Source organism: Oncorhynchus nerka, linkage group LG28 (genome assembly GCF_034236695.1).
Source record: "Oncorhynchus nerka isolate Pitt River linkage group LG28, Oner_Uvic_2.0, whole genome shotgun sequence".
In the NCBI taxonomy this organism is placed as follows: Eukaryota; Metazoa; Chordata; class Actinopteri; order Salmoniformes; family Salmonidae; genus Oncorhynchus; species Oncorhynchus nerka.
Window position 1 is genome coordinate 43,372,293 of NC_088423.1, and position 13,266 is coordinate 43,385,558.

The 13,266-nt window shown below is 41.8% G+C and overlaps 1 pseudogene; it reads right to left on the minus strand.

Moving 5' to 3' along the window:
- Nucleotides 1–13,266, minus strand: part of LOC115113250 (tetratricopeptide repeat protein 27-like) — a 151,478-nt pseudogene that overhangs the window by 114,417 nt on the left and 23,795 nt on the right.

Sequence of the window (13,266 nt, forward strand, 5' to 3'; positions counted from 1 at the left end):
ATGCAGGCCAGGGATGAGGTGCCTTGCAGTGGCAAGCGGAGTGGATATGGAGGAGCACGTAGGGGTGCATGTGTGTGTGTGTAGTGTCAGGGTTTCCGTTAGGAAAATGTGGCGCCAGACACTGAACGGGAAGATTTTTTATTTACCGGCCATTTGAGAAATTTACCGGACCCATATGCATTCGGTCCGTAAACCCATTAGGGTGTCCACCGACGGGGCTCAGAATGACAAAAATCACATTTAGATAATGGTAATTAATCTTAACAGAACATACAAGTCCTGTAATGAAGCAGCGAGCGAGTGAAACATCTCCCTGGAGTCAATTTCCATCCTGATCTTCCAAGGCTATTTCAGCGCCACAACATGATATCAGTTATGGTCGAGGGGTAGAGATCCCCCTCTGCTGGAGACACTTAGTATCACACTGGATTTGCCCCCCCATGTGAGTGAGGGTGAAGGTGAAAGGGGTATAGAATGCTTACCTTGGGCAGGCAGGCCAGTGGGGTGGGGGTGAGGGTCAGCTCAACGTCTAGCTCGGGAGCTGGGGTACCCTCCTTACTCTTGACATCCAGGATCAGCTGGGCAAGGAAGTTCTGCTGGAAGCGAGTCCGTTTGCACAGAGCACCCGCATGGAGAAAAGACCACATTACACTTCCATGACCAAAAGCGTAGGCCTTCTAAAGCCCAGGCTGTTACTGTATGTTGAGACTATTACTTACCTATCATGTTCATCTCTAGGCCAATTAGGAGAGTTCCTTGGCCCGTTGGAAGTGATCCTTGGCTGGGTTGTTCTCATAGTAGGTCAGAGAGGCGAAGCCACATTCATGGTGGAACTGGATGGACAGTTCTGGAGGGTTCCATCAGAGAACAGAGGCTCACACGTCATTACTGCAGAGAAGATGAGGGGTGTTAAAATTAGAAGATATACTTTTTCTATTTCTGTTAAATATATTACTATTTGCATTGATATCATAAATCAGCTCAGCGGTGAAAAAAAATGAAAAAAGATTAGATATTATTTTTCACTTCTTCCAAGTTCTCAAAACATACCATCCCACATCCCATTTAGCACATCTACTACTAAAACAAAAGTATTCAGCATTACTTTGATCACGGACGTCCCCTGAAGACCATCCAACGGTCAATTAAAGCTCAGTGCACCTGCAGACCAATCCCATGAGGCCGTTGGTCAGCAACATCGTGAGCGAGAGATACCTTGAGGCGACACATTAAAGAGAGAGGTGTTTTGGCTTTGTCCTTGGTTCCACCTCTCCCCGTCCGACATGATTACCAGTTTGGTGTCGTTGAAGGCTGTGCGTGGTGTGGTGATTATTCCTTGCTTCTAATGTGTATAATTCATGGTGCAGTGTACTCTCGCGTATCCCTATTCAAAATTTATAGAGGCAGCCCAGGCCAGCGCCAAGGAGATTTACTTTGCGCCTTGTCACCTTCACACAAGGAAATTGGCTTCTTGGGCTGTTGTGAAATGTGCAAGGGGAGGGGACAATTTACTTATTTCTTTTACACAAATGACTTGGAGTCAAATATTGATATAATAATGTCCAAAAACAATATTTTGCGATACGTAACTATATTGCCCACCCCATTACTAATAGCTCACCATTTCACTTAGCTTCAAAAAGTTATCCTATTTCATGCCTACTGATCATAACCCTGGCAGCAAATGAGTACAGTGTGACGTGCAAGCAACCATATTACATTAGCATGGGCCCACACAGAACAAATTAGCATTTATCTTGACGGGTTTCCAGCTAATCCTTTTTATTAAGTCTTATCTGGGCATTGTTACAAAGAACACTGACTGATTAATGAATTCTCAGGAAATATGATGGTAGAGTGAAGAGGAGAAAATGAAAACAGGTCACAAAATAACAGTCGATGCTTGAAATACTTTTATCCCATTCTCTCGGTGTCAACTCAAAACCCAACAGCAATGCTAGGGAAAGAGAAAGGGAGAGGGTGAAATTGGATCGTAAAAATCCCCTTTTCCATCTGCATGCCTTTCACAACCCGGAGCTCAGAGTAGTAAAAGGGATTGTGTGGTCTTTTGCTGGCTGCTCCTCTGGAATACGGATTGGCTGTTTCATAGCCTGCAGAATCTGGTCACCCTTCACACACTGTTAAGCACCCTTCACACACACCCCCACAACAAAAATCAGCAAACAAACATCTCAAGCCTAGCAGAAGTCAACTATAATTAAGCAGAACAATCTTAAAATGTGATCTGCTACTAATGACCTGGTGGCAGGACGGTAGGACAAACCAACGCTGGGAAAATAAATGGACTATAATGAGCTCTCAAACCACCCTGAAAGGAAGGGGGGGGGGTCAAGAGGGATCAGAGTTAAGAAAGTGCCCTTTAGTCTCATTTTCACAATTTCTTAAACTTGGAGGAAAAGGGGAAAACGCAATTGTGCACACTAGCTAAACCAAAATCAAAGACTAAAACTCCATTACGGAAGGGATAAACGTAGACGTTCTCAGAAACAAGGCGGAGCAGAGTCCCTTTGCGGAGTTCATTTTCCCAAGGCAATGTACAGAACGGAGGCGTTCATTCAGCTCATACCACAGTTGCCAAAGAAAATCATCCTAAAATAACACTTACCGGTAGAAATACAATTTTGTTCATATACAGTGCATTGTTACGTTACGGCCTTATTCTAAAATGAATACAATTGTTTCCTAATCAATCTACACACAATATCTCAAAATGACAAAGCAAATAAACTGAAATACCTTACCCATAAGATTTTGGACCCGTTGCAATGAAACTGGAGGCTGAGACCCATCCTGTCTGAGCCTCCAGTATTTATACTGCAATAGTTTGTGTCAGGGGGCTAAGGTATACAGTTGAAGTCAGAAGTTTACATACACTTAGGTTGGAGTCTTTAAAACTCGTTTTTTAACCACTCCACAAATTTATTGTTAACAAACTATAGTTTTGGCAAGTCGGTTGGGATATCTACTTCGTGCATGACACAAACAATTTTCCCAAAAATTGTTCAAAGACAGATTATTTCACTTATAACTCACTGGATCACAATTCCAGTGGGTCAGAAATTAACATTCACTAAGTTTACTGTGCCTTTAAACAGCTTGGAGAATTCCAGAAATTGATGTCATGGCTTTGTAAGTTCTGATAGACTAATTGACATCATTTGACCGGTAGTGAGTGAATATGTATATAGATTTTATTTTAAAACAATCCAGTTGTTTGTTCTATATGTTCCCTTGTTTGTTAGCCAAATAGCAACAGCTAACAGTCACAACCTCTGCAGCCAGAATAACAGCAAAGGCCCTGCAGTTTTCTACTGACAATCATTTGGATAAATCCAAAATGAGCGGATACCTGATTCTGCCTGGCATAGCAAGAAAAGTTTACCTTCATCAGGACACGTGACACTGCTCATTACAAGGAGATCGCATTGTATATCAAACGCCAGGCTAGAAGCCAGCGAAATAATTTATTGATAGCAAGCCTGCAAAAATGACAACCGAATTAAAAAATCTGTCGCTAAAAACAACTGGTCAAACTAGAAAACATGTGGGAAGATTTGACAGCATAGCGCCACTTGTGTAATGACTGCAACAGTAGGGACAGGAGAAATACATGTTCATCACTCACCATGTCATCATCAAATGCTCCCCAAATAATGTGTCAGCAAAAACAAATAAATGCAAGCTAGTTTTTCTTCATTGGACCTGCGGTAACAATGTATAACATTTTGGTTTGTGTGATTGTCATTTTAGCTTTCTGTAACTTTGTAGCAAGTAGTATGGTCTGATGGTGTAGGCGCATATCGCAAGGTGTCACAATCTCTTTCCAACTGTCCTGTAATCTGAATTTAATGCCCATTCTACAATGCACTTCTAGCCAATCAGAAAAAAATATTCAACAATTCTGTGGTATAAACTTAAACAATAGGTACTATGTCATGTCTTCAGTGATTTGTTGCCCACCACTGCAGTGGGAATGAAAGCAAAGTACAGCGCAGCCAATAGAACCACCACAGAGGCCAACAGAGAACTGCACAACAACCAAGCCATGTCTTCACAGCACCACCACACTGGGGGCTATTGGCCAACAATCTGTCAACAGTGAGAGATGCAAACCACAGGAGAACAACTGCACATACCTGTGTTTGTGTCACCTGTATTAGGTGTCAGGTTTTTTAGTCATGCTCAATCAACCATCACTTTGGAGAACGCAGAGGGCATGGATTTTTCGAAGATGCGGTATGACTATTAGAGAATGTCTCAGCAAACAATCATTTATTTCAATACACAATATGGCAGTACATAATTCAATTAATTACAAAAATAAATAACACTTAAGAGAGAAGCGAGCAAACATTGAGAGAGATTGCGTTCAGAACCTAACATCCCCTTCTATGTGTGAACCACAGCAGAGCTGCTCCCGGGATAAATTCCCCAACATTAAAGCAATGTGTTTGGCAGCAGGGCTGGAATCAGCAGCTCTCTCCTGGGTGCAGTGGCCAAGCAGCAGTGACAGGTTGGCCATGACACCTGGCGACCTCTCAAACTGGAGCAGGTTTCTACCCTAGCTGTATGGTGCATAGATCTGGCCGGGCACTGGAGGTGTCAGCACGGCTGCCTTGGGTTTTTCAAACAACCCCAACGTTCTGCTGTTTTCCCTCATTGTTTCTGCAGGACCATTGAGCATATATAGACAAAACGCTAGGACGGTGTGGGTGTCTGACATGGAAAACAAACTTTATTGACAGCCAAACCGACAGGATTAAACACTGTCCGAGTAGTCAATTGCCCTGCTATTCATTACAGGAGGAACCAATGCTGTATTCAGTACCAGTACATCTACTCATCAACCTACACTAACAGCAACTCTAGCCAGCCCACTAATGATCATCAAATCACATGTTATTAGTCACATGCGCCGAATACAACAGGTGTAGACCTTACAGTGAAATGTTTACTTACAAGCCCCAGACCCACAATGTAGTTACGAATAAGAAATAGCACCAGTAGGCCGAGGCAATATGTACATGTAGCTAGAGTTATTAAAGTGACTATGCATAGATGATAACAGAGTAGCAGCTGTGTAAAAGAGGAGGGGCAATGAAAATAGTCTGTGTAGCTATTTGATTAGATGTTCAGGAGTCTTATGGCTTGGGGGGGTAGAAGATGTTCAGAAGCCTCTTGGACCTAGACTTTGCACTCTGGTACTGCTTGCCATGCGGTAGCAGAGAAAACAGTTTATGACTAGGGTAGCTGGAGTTCGACAATTTCTAGGGCCTTCCTCTGACACCGCCTGGTATAGAAGTCCTGGATGGCAGGAAGCCTGGCCCCAGTGATGTACTAGGCCATACGCACTACCCTCTGTAGTGCCTTGCGGTCGGAGGCCGAGCAGTTGCCATACCAGGCAGTGATGCAACCAGTCAGGATGCTGTCGATGGTGCAGCTGTATACATTTGAGGATCTGGGGACCTATGCCAAATCTTTTCAGTCTCCTGAAAGGGAATAGGTTTGTCGTGCCCTCTTCACGACTGTCTTGGTGTGTTTGGACCATGTTAGTTTGTTGGTGATGTGGACAAGCTCTCAACCTGCTACACTACAGCTCCGTCGGTGAGAACGGGGACGTGCTCAGTCCTCCTTTTCCTGTAGTCCATAATCATCTCATATGTCTTGATCACGTTGAGGGCACAGGGACTATGGTGGTCTGCTGAAAACATGGTGGTATTACAAACTCGAAAATAAAAAGAGCCGCATACTCTAGGAGCTCAGATGCAAAAAATGTATTACCAATGTTTGACAGCCAAGCTGTCTTCATCAGGGTATAATCACAAACACTGCGGGATGACTCGTTTATATAGTGTCAAAAGACACAGGTGTCTGTATTTTCCTTCCAGGAGGGGCACAAATAGACGTTGTTCAGGAATATCTTGGGGTGGTAAATCAGAGTGTACCAATTGGTCTCAGATTTCTGCCCCGCGAGAATACAACCAAGGGAAGGTACGAAAACACATTACCGAGACCATCATTGGATTTTAGAATGTGCCAATGTTTGTGAACAATTCCCTTAATTTGTTCAGAACGCTTTGAATAGCGGGTAGTTAGAACACAAGAATGAATCTTTTTGCGAGACTGACCTTGAAAACAGTCAAGTCTCGTTTTGTTTTGAATTTTCTCAATGGCAATATTGATCGGATCATTTTATTACAAACTCGGACCGGGAGAGGTTGAAAATGTCAGTGAAGACACTTGCCAGTTGGTCAGCACATGCTCGCAGTACACGTCCTGGTAATCCATCTGGCCCTACGGCCTTGTGAATGCTGACCTGTTTAAAAGGTCTTACTCACATCGGCTGTGGAGTGTAATCACAGTCATCCAGAACAGCTGGTGCTCTCATGCATGTTTCAGTGTTACTTGCCTCGAAGCGAGCATAGAAGTAGTTCAGCTCGTCTGGTAGGCTCGTGTCACTGGGCAGCTCTTGGCTGTGCTTCCTTTTGTAGTCTAATGGTTTGCAAGGCCTTTCACATCCGACGAGCACTTATTGATGAAGCCAATGACTGATGTGGTGTACTCCTCAATGCCATCAGAAGAATCCCAGAACATATTCCAGTCTGTGCTAGCAAAACAGTCCTGTAGCTTAGTATCGGTTTCATCTGACCCCTTTTTGTTATTGACCGAATCACTGGTGCTTCCTGCTTTAATTTTAGCTTGTAAGCAGGAGTCAGGAGGATAGAATTACGTTCAGATTTGCCAAATGGGAGAGCATAGTACGCATCTCTGTGTGTGGAGTAAACGTGGACTCGAGTTTCATTTCACTCTGGTTGCACATTTAACATGCTGATATAAATTTGGTAAAACCGATTTAAGTTTCCCTGCATTAATGCCCCGCCTCGGGATGAGCGTTTTCCTGTTTGCTTATTGTGGAATACAGCTCATTGAGTGTGGTCTTAATGCCAGCATCGGTCTGTGGTGGCATGTAGATAGCTATGTAAAATACAGATGGAAAACTCTAGGTAGATCGTGTGGTCTACAGCTTATCATGAAATACTCTACCTCAGGCGAGTAAAATCGAGACTTACTTAGATATCGTGCACCAGTTGTGATTTACAAATATGTATAGTTCACCCCCCCCCCCTTGTCTTACCAGACACCGCTGTTCTATCCTGCCGATACAGCTGGCTGGTTATATGCTGTATGTTGATAATGTTGTTGTTCAGCCACGAATCCGTGAAGCATAAGATGACAGTTTTTAATGTCCTGTTGGTAGATTAATCTTCCTCGTCGGTCGTCAATTTTATTTGCACATTAGCTAGTAGAATGGAAGGCAGAGGAGATTTAGTCGGTCGCCTATGAATTGAGAGGGCAGCCAGACCTCCGTCCTCTTTTTCTCCTTCGTCTCTACACGCAAATGTGGGCCTGTTCCCGGGAAAGCAGTATGTCCTTCACGTCTGGCTCATAGGAACTCATTAAAAAAAAAAACTTCTGCCAGTTCGTGGTGAGTAAATCGCTGTTCGGATGTCCATAAGTTATTTTCGGTCATAAGAGACGGAAGCAGCAACATTATGTACAAAATAAGTTACAAAAATAAGCTAAACCACCAAAAAAAAAAAAAAAAATTTTTTAGGAACATATAAAATGTCAGCCATCTTCTTCAGTGTGAATCAGGTTATTAGCTCCATGCGGGAGAGGTGGGGCGTTGCTGCAGTATGCCAACTAACACTGTGGTACCATTCTACCTCTATTAAATCTCTCATTCATCCCCCTACCATGGGCTCTCAAGGGATGTCTCCCATTGTTGAGGAAAATAGGTATTTCACTGTAGTGCTCACTATAGCCATTGAGATGACAGGCTGCCTGGCACCAGTACCAATATTTAGATCCCCCATTCCCACCAGCATATGCCCAGGTGCCTCAGCCCACACAGAGCCCCTGTAGCAGGCCAAGGTAGGGCAGGGCTGATCCATCCTGCTTACATCCCTCCTAGGTTCTGAGGCAGACTGGAGTTCTACTGGCAGGCTGACTGACTTCATCCTCCAGGTGGGGGAGAGAGACTCCAACGCTGCTAACGTTTCCCTCCTCCACTTTCCCAATTACCTCACTCCCTCCCTCCCATGCCCCCTCGGTATTAGTCATACAGTGCGGGGGTCAGACTCCTCAGTAGTCAGACACGAGCGGTGAGAAATGCCAAGGTGCCAGCGTCAGATACATGTTGTCATGCTAGTACAGGTTGTTATGCAAAGAAATACACAGACAGGGCTCCAGAGTCTGACAATTTGAGTTGGTTGTGCAAGTTTACTTTTTAATTGGTCGCACTGGTGCAAATTCTAGCTTGTCACTTCACTCAAAAAGTTATATTCTGATTCAGTCAAACAATAGCCCAAAGTGCATTAATACTCTGAAGTGTCTGCCCTGCCCCTATGCCCGTTTATTCATGTGCTCCGACTCAAGTATAGGAGAGGGAGAGAAAAATGCTTTCTGTTTGTACAACTTTTCTAAATGCAATAGCATTGTTTTGAAAACTACTACTGTTGTGACTGTTGAGAGGGTCTCAGCTTTATGTAGGTATTACAATTATTTTCTCTCAATATTGACAGTTTTAGCACCGTTTTAAGTATCTGGTATGGCATTGAGATGTATGGAGCGTGGGAAGCGCGTGCATCTGCCATGAGGTGATTACATGTACTGTTAGGTTAATCAATTACACAGCTAACTAGCAGTGTATTTTATCCTCCTGAGACCCCCCAAAATAATTGTGGGTATTTGTGTTTGCTAAACTTTATTTTTAAAGAAATACGTATTTTAATATAAGTGCAAAATTGTCCTCTGTAGTGATTATTAATAAATTACACAGTCCTTAACTATTCCTGAGATATTCACATACATTTGAATATCAAACTCCCAAAAAGTATAATTACACACTTATTTTAAAATATCCGTAAAAATCGGCTAATTTTGATGGCAGACGGGGTTGAAGGTCACACCCCTACACATGTGATATCATTGAAATGGATCTCTCAAATGGACAACAGCACTTTGTGCTTTGTACGACCTCAGATGCGGAACAAAAACTGATGTCCACTAGAAATATGATGTCCGCTAAAATATCTCAGGAAGATATTTTAGCCAAATAACCAATGCATTGAGTCCACATCTTTAGATAAATTGTTCCCTAATTAATTAGCCGATGGGAAATTCAATTAAAAAACATTATCCCCGGGCAACATTTCTACACAAAAATATTACATTTATATTTCAATAGATAACAAAGAGGACGGTGTTAATTCCCCCTTTGCTGATATAACAGCAAGGGCTGGGCTGGGCGATATGGCCTAAAACTCAGATGTTTTCTAACTGATGAGCAATTCACTATCTATACCTATCTACATATAAAGAAACACTACCGTTCGAGTTTGGGGTCACTTAGAAATGTCCTTGTTTTTGCAAGAAAAGCACATTTTTCATCCATTCAAATAACATAAAATTCATCAGAAATACAGTGTAGACATGGTTAATGTTGTAAATGACTATTGTAGCTGAAAACGGCAGATTTTTTATGGAATAGCTACGTAGGCGTACAGTGGCCCATAATCAGCAACCATCACTCCTGTCTTCCAACGGCACGTTGTGTTAGCTTATTCAAGTTCATCATTTTAAAAAGCTAATTGATCATTAGAAAACACTTGTGCAATTATGTTAGCAAAGCCTTAAACTGTTCTCATTAAAGAAGCAATAAAACTGGCCTCTTGAAACTAGGGGGCACTATTTTCATTTTTGGAAAAATAACGTTCCCATGGGCTATTTTTCAGGACCAGATAATATAATATGCATATAATTGACATCTTAGGATAGAAAACACTCTAAAGTTTCCAAAACTGTAAAAATATTGTCTGAGTATAACATTACTGATATTGCAGGCGAAAGCCTGAGGAAAATCCAATCAGGAAGTGACTCTTATTTAGAAACCTCTGCGTTCCTATGCGTGCGTCCCTATTGAGCAGTGAAAGGGATATCAACCAGATTCCTTCCCTAATGTGTCTAGTGACACAGGCTTTTATTTTGAAAAATGAGCGTGAGCAACAACATTGCGTAAGTGGTCAGCTGGTGGCTCTGAGTGATTTGTGCGTAATAGACAAATGCGGCCATTGTTTCTCTCGCTCCTACTATGAAGCCAACTGACCTGGTTGATATATTATCAAATAGATATTTGAAAAAAATAAAAAATAGATATTAGAAAGACACCTTGAGGATTGATTATAAAAAAAACGTTTTCCATGTTTCTGTCGATATTATGGATCTAATTTGGAATATTTTTCGGCGCTGTCGTGACCGCAATTTCCGGTCGATTTCTCAGCCAAACGTGAAGAACAAACAGAGCTATTTCGGCTACAAAAATAATCTTTATGGAAAAAAGGAACATTTGCTATCTAACTGGGAGTCTCGTGAGTGAAAACATCCGAAGCTCATCAAAAGGTAAACGATTTAATTTGATTTCTTTTCTGATTTTCGTGACCAAGCTGCCTGCTGCTAGCTAGGCATAATGCTATGCTAGGCTATCGATAAACTTACACAAATGCTTGTCTTGCTTTGGCTTGCTTTGAAAGCATAATTTCAAAATCTGAGATGACAGGGTGATTAACAAAAGGCTAAGTTGTGTTTCAATATATTTCACTTGTGATTTCATGAATATGAATATTTTCTGGTAATATTTTGTTGTCCGTTACGTTATGCTAATTAGTGTCAGTTGATGACAATTCTCCCGGATCCGGGATGGGTAGTTCCAAGAGGTTTTAAGACTAGATGAGTATCTGGAGCATCAGCATTTGTGAGTTTCATTACAGGCTCAAAATGGCCAGAAACAAAGAACTTTCTTCTGAAACTCTTCAGTCTATTCTTGTTCTGAGAAATGAAGGCTATTCCATGCGAGAAATTGCCAAGAAACTGAAGATCTCGTACAACGCTGCATACTACTCCCTACCCAGAACAGAGCAAACTGGCTCTAATCAGAATAGAAGGAGTGGGAGGCCCCAGTGCACAACTGAGCAAGAGGACAACTACATTAGTGTCTAGTTTGAGAAACAGATGCCTCACAAGTACTCAACTGGCAGCTTCATTAAATAGTACCCGCAAAACACCAGTTTCAACGTCAACAGTGAAGAGGCTACTCCGGGATGCTGGCCTTCTAGGCTGCATCCTTTTCCTTTCAAAACAATCTTTATCTTTTTAAACGTTCTCTAAATATTCTTTGTTGTGCAATTAACGGTCAAATACACTGCATTTAAAGCGGTCAACAATAATCAAAATTAAGTCAGAGCTTATGAAATTACACATATTCCTCTCACAACCATAAGAGCCACTAATAATTTATCAAAATAGTTGTGCATTTTTACTCTTTTAAAAAAAAATAATCCCAGATTGTCAGGTCTTTCAATACAAATGTCCTTTTTGTTACAAATTTAACCAGAACCATGCATAATGCACATTCACTAATACTGCAGCAGGCATTATAGAAAATGAACATTGGTCTCAAACAATCTCAAGCCCACGTGCTAGTGAGTAACCAGCTAATTAATTAAAATTATGCACACACACACACACAAACACACAGTTGAAGTCAGAAGTTTACATACTAATGACTCCAACCTAAGTGTATCTCAGTATCTCTACTTGCACATCTATCACTCCAGTGTTTAATTGCTATATCGTAATTACCTCGCTAGTATGGCCTATTTTATTGCCTTACCTCCCTTATTTTACCTCATTTGCACACACTGTATATACACACACTTCTTTTTTTCCCCTTCTACTGTATGTTTGTTTATTCCATGTGTAACTCTGTTGTTGTATGTGTTGAACTGATTTGCTTTATCTTGGCCAGGTCGCAGTTGCAAATGAGAACTTGTTCTCAACGAGCCTACCTGATTAAATAAAGGTGAAAAAAACAAAACAAAAAAAAAACTTTTTTTTCAGCCACTCCATAAATTTCTTGTTAAAAAAACTATAGTTTTGGCAAGTTGTTTAGGACATGTACTTTGAGCATGACAAGTAATGTTTCCAACAATTGTTTACAGACAGATTATTTCATGGCTTTAGAATCTTCTGATAGGCTAATTGAAGTAATTTGAGTAAATTGGAGGTGTACCTGTGGATGTATTTCAAGACCTACTTTCAAACTCAGTGCCTCTTTGCTTGACATCATGGAAAATCAAAATAAATCAGCCAAGATCTGAAAAAAATGAATTGTACACCTACACAAGTCTGGTTCATCCTTGGGAGCAATTTCCAAACGCCTGAATGTACCACGTTCAAACAATAGTACGCTAGTATAAACACCATGGGACCACGCAGCCGTCATACAGCTCAGGAAGGAGACGCATTCTGTCTCCTAGAGATAAACGTACTTTGGTGCGAAAAGTGAAAATAAAACCCAGAACAGCAAAGGACCTTGTGAAGATGCTGGAGGAAACAGGTACAAAAGTATCTATATCCACAGTAAAAGGAGTCTTATGTTGACATAACCTGAAAGGCCGCTCAGCAAGGAAGAAGCCACTGCTCCAAAACCGCCATAAAAAAAGCCAGACTACGGTTTGCAACTGCACATGGGGACAAAGATCGTACTTTTTGGAGAAATGTCCTCTGGTCTGATGAAACAAAAATAGAACTGTTTGGCCATAATGACCATCGTTATGTTTGGAGGAAAAAGGGGGAGGCTTGCAAGCCGAAGAACACCATCCCAACCGTGAAGCACGGGGGTGGCAGCATCATGTTGTGGGGGTGCTTTGTTGCAAGAGGGACTGGTGCACTTCACAAAATAGATGGCGTCATGAGGAAGGAAAATTATGTGAATATATTGAAGCAACATCTCAAGACATCAGTCAGGAAGATAAAGCTTGGGTCGCAAACGGGTCGTCCAGATGGACAATAACCCCAAGCATACTTCCAAAATCGTGGCAAAATGGCTTAAGGACAACAAAGTCAAGGTATTGGAGTGGCCATCACAAAGCCCTGACCTCAAGCCCATGGAAAATTTGTTGGTAGAACTGAACAAGCGTGTGCGAGCAATGAGGCCTACAAACCTGACTCAGTCACACCAGCTCTGTCAGGAGGAATGGGCCAAAATACACCCAACTTATTGTGGGAAGCTTGTGGAAGACTACCCAAAACATTTAACCCAAGTTTAAATTGTTTAAGGCAATGCTACCAAAAACTAATTGAGTGTAAGCAAACTTCCGACCCACTGGGAATGTGATGAAAGAA